Source organism: Taudactylus pleione, unplaced genomic scaffold (assembly GCF_031769625.1).
Source record: "Taudactylus pleione unplaced genomic scaffold, aTauple2 ptg000447l, whole genome shotgun sequence".
Taxonomy (NCBI): Eukaryota; Metazoa; Chordata; class Amphibia; order Anura; family Myobatrachidae; genus Taudactylus; species Taudactylus pleione.
The window spans coordinates 3,457,501-3,461,941 of record NW_028284849.1 but is presented as its reverse complement, the minus strand read 5'-3'; positions in this window follow the sequence as shown (position 1 = coordinate 3,461,941).

Genomic DNA, 4,441 nt, shown 5'->3' with positions numbered 1-4,441 from the left:
GATCATTGCAGTAATGTCAGTTTTGTCACATAACTTACACAAGTTTGTCTTTGAATTCTATACATTTTTATTACTACTTTTTATTTCCATTAATTCCGCCTTATATATTCACAGATATCCAAATACCCTTATAGCCCATGGATCTATGAAATCTGGTAGATTTGTTGTAATCAGCTCTATACCAGATAGGGGAATCTGACCAACAAACAACACCCCAATGTAATCATCAATGGTAAATGTAACATACCGCCCCGGTGTAGCTGGTAGGAGTGTTGCATAATGCACCATTGTAGCCGGCTGGAGCGTCAGGTATCACATACTGCACCATTGTAGCCGGCTGGAACGTCAGGTATCACATACTGCACCATTGTAGCCAGAGGGAATATCATGTATCACCCTCATCAGCATAGGCGGCAAGAGCAGCCAGCTGGAGCGTCAGGTATCACATACTGCATCATTGTAGCCAGCTGGAGCGTCAGGTATCACATACTGCACCATTGTAGCCGGCTGGAGCGTCAGGTATCACATACTGCACCATTGTAGCCGGCTGGAGCGTCAGGTATCACATACTGCACCATTGTCGCCGGCTGGAGCGTCAGGTATCACATACTGCACCATTGTCGCCGGCTGGAGCGTCAGGTATCACATACTGCACCATTGTAGCCGGCTGGAGCGTCAGGTATCACATACTGCACCATTGTTGCCGGCTGGAGCGTCAGGTATCACATACTGCACCATTGTCGCCGGCTGGAGCGTCAGGTATCACATACTGCACCATTGTCGCCGGCTGGAGCGTCAGGTATCACATATTGCACCATTGTAGCCGGCTGGAGCGTCAGGTATCACATACTGCACCATTGTCGCCGGCTGGAGCGTCAGGTATCACATACTGCACCATTGTAGACGGCTGGAACGACAGGTATCACATACATGATATTCCTTCTGGCTACAATGGTGCAGTATGTGATACCTGTCGTTCCAGCCGTCTACAATGGTGCAGTATGTGATACCTGACGCTCCAGCCGGCGACAATGGTGCAGTATGTGATACCTGACGCTCCAGCTGGCTACAATGATGCAGTATGTGATACCTGACGCTCCAGCTGGCTGCTCTTGCCGCCTATGCTGATGAGGGTGATACATGATATTCCTTCTGGCTACAATGGTGCAGTATCACCCTCATCAGCATAGGCGGCAAGAGCAGCCAGCTGGAGCGTCAGGTATCACATACTGCATCATTGTAGCCAGCTGGAGCGTCAGGTATCACATACTGCACCATTGTAGCCGGCTGGAGCGTCAGGTATCACATACTGCACCATTGTCGCCGGCTGGAGCGTCAGGTATCACATATTGCACCATTGTAGCCGGCTGGAGCGTCAGGTATCACATACTGCACCATTGTAGCCAGCTGGAGCGTCAGGTATCACATACTGCATCATTGTAGCCGGCTGGAACGTCAGGTATCACATACTGCACCATTGTCGCCGGCTGGAGCGTCAGGTATCACATACTGCACCATTGTCGCCGGCTGGAGCGTCAGGTATCACATACTGCACCATTGTAGCCGGCTGGAACGTCAGGTATCACATACTGCACCATTGTAGCCAGAGGGAATATCATGTATCACCCTCATCAGCATAGGTGGCAAGAGCAGCTAGTAGGAGCGCCAGTTGTCACATAATGCATCATGTTTCTAGATTGATGGCCAGCTGTCACATACCGCACCCGTGTAGCCAGAGGGATGGCCAGCTGTCACATACCGCGCCCGTGTAGCCGGAGGGATGGCCAGCTGTCGCATACCGCGCCCGTGTAGCCGGAGGGATGGCCAGCTGTCACATACCGTGCTCGTGTAGCCGGAGGGATGGCCAGCTGTCGCATACCGCGCCCGTGTAGCCGGAGGGATGGCCAGCTGTCGCAACCGCGCCCGTGTAGCCGGAGGGATGGCCAGCTGTCGCATACCGCGCCCGTGTAGCCGGAGGGATGGCCAGCTGTCACATACCCCGTGTAGCCAGAGGGATGGCCAGCTGTCGCATACCACGCTCGTGCAGGGAGAGGGATGACCAGCTGCCACATACCGTGCCCGCGTAGCCAGAGGGATGGCCAGCTGTCACATACCCCGTGTAGCCAGAGGGATGGCCAGCTGTCGCATACCGTGCTCGTGCAGGGAGAGGGATGACCAGCTGCCACATACCGTGCCCGCGTAGCCGAAGGGATGGCCAGCTGTCGCATACAAAAAACATCCCTCCTCCCCACTTATATCCAGGGACGTTGCGGATGTAGCCAGGGTTTCAAAGTCCTAATGATAGATTCCCTTTCTCAGATCCTCTTTAGTAGGCCCCTTTCATTCTTCTTAAGTTTATTTTTTATTTTTCTTTCCATCTCCTTACAGTCCTCTAAATCTTTAAATGGTTGTACCAAGCTACTTAAAAAAATAAATAAAAAATACTCACACATATATACACACACACACTGGTGCTCAGGTGAGATTGTGGCCCATTCCTCCACACAATCTTCAAATCCTGAAGGTTCCATGGTCTCTTCTATGAACTCTGGGCCTGATTCAGAGCCGGACGCTATTTGCGAACGTTGAGAAAAAGGGGCCGGCTATTTAAATTGAGCGCTCGCTCTTTGCGGTCTGTTGACGCCTCTATGCCTGAGCGAGCGAACGAAACATGCGCTCACTATTTTCTAAAGACGCCCCCTGGCCATTCGCATCCTACGTCATCTCCGCTATTAGATTAATTGAGTACATCGAAAGGCGTCTGAACTGCTCGCAATGCTTGTGGTAGGTTTTACTTCCTGCAAGCACTGTGAACAGTTCAGGCTAAGAGACAACCAAGTGATGTGGCCGATGACGCTGCTTTGTTAATTATGCACACCCATTAAACGCCCGTTTTGACCGTTTGGCACGCCTGCGTTCGGATCTCCACTCCCCGTTTTCAAGCACCTTCCCGTTACCACCCACAAACGCCTCATTTTGTCACTCAAATTAGCAGGCCCTCGCTATTTTGCGAGCGCTTTATTTCCGACCGCAATGACTGGTTGGCGCATGCGCATTACGACCCATACGCATGCGCAGATGTGCGAACATCGCTCGGAGCGAGCGAGCTGCCGCTTAGGAGCGGCTCTGAATCAGGCCCACTGATCTTTAGTTCTTTCCATAGATTTTCAATTGGATACAAGTCAGGTGATTGGCTGGGCCATTCTAGCAGCTTTATTTTCTTTCTCTGAAACCAACTGAGAGTGTCCTTTGCTGTGTGTGTGGGATCATTGTCTTGCTGAGATGTCCACCACACCATGATGTTCCCACCTCCAAACCTCACTGTTGGTATGGTGTTTTTAGGGTGATGTGCAGTGACATTTCTCCTCCAAACATGGTGTGTATTATGTCATCCAAAGAGTTACATTTGGGTCTCATCTGACCAGACAATATTCTCCCAGTATTTCACAGGCTTGTCCAAATGTTGAGCAGCAAACTTTAAACGAGCTTCAACATGCTTTTTTTTCAGCAATGGAGTCTTGTGTGGTGAGCGTGCATACAGGCCATGGCGGTTGAGTGCATTACTTAGTTACTTAGCTATCTTTGAAACAATTGTACCTGCTAATTCCAGGTCTTTCTAAAGCTCTCCATAAGTGGTCCTTGGCTCTTGGACAACCAGGGCCGGATTAAGGTCTGTGGGGGCCCCTGGGCAACAAACTTGCAGGGACCTCAATCAATAAAATCAAAGTGACTATATGCGTGTTGTTATAAATGAAAAAAAATAATGTATCAACCAGCATTGTGATATATACAATACACACACAGAATATATAGGTAATATTTATTTTTTATATATATACACAGATAAATGTATGTGTGTATATATATATATATATATATATATATATATACATACACATGTGCATAATATATATATAATAATGTGTGCGGTGGTGGGACAGCAGGCTACCTTTCCTTCAGCTCTCAGGCTGACTGCTCTTCTGCTCGAGGCCCGCCGCCTGGGGAAACACTGAGGCAGGGTATATGGCTCCTCGATTGTCCGACTCAGCTGCTATGCCCCGCACGCCGTGCAGGGCAGGCAGCCTGGGCTCTTCTCTCTGAGACCGACCAGCCACAGTATCAAGAGATTTGACGTCATAATCTCACAAGACTGTGACCGTCACTGTAGTGAGTTTGCTGCTGAGTCCTCGGCAACCGACTTAAGAGAACAGCTGAGCTGCCGGGGGCAGCAGCGGGGAAATGTTAGTAGAAGCGCCCAGGGACAGTGTGTGGGGGCCCCGGGACAACCGCCCGTCGCCCTGCCCTTAATCCAGCCCTGTGGAGAACTCTTCTGATAATTCTTTTCACTCCTCTGTCAGAAATCTTGTGAGGAGCACCTGGTCGTGGCCGGTTTATGATGAAATGATGTTCTGTCCACTTCCGGATTATGGCCCCAACAGTG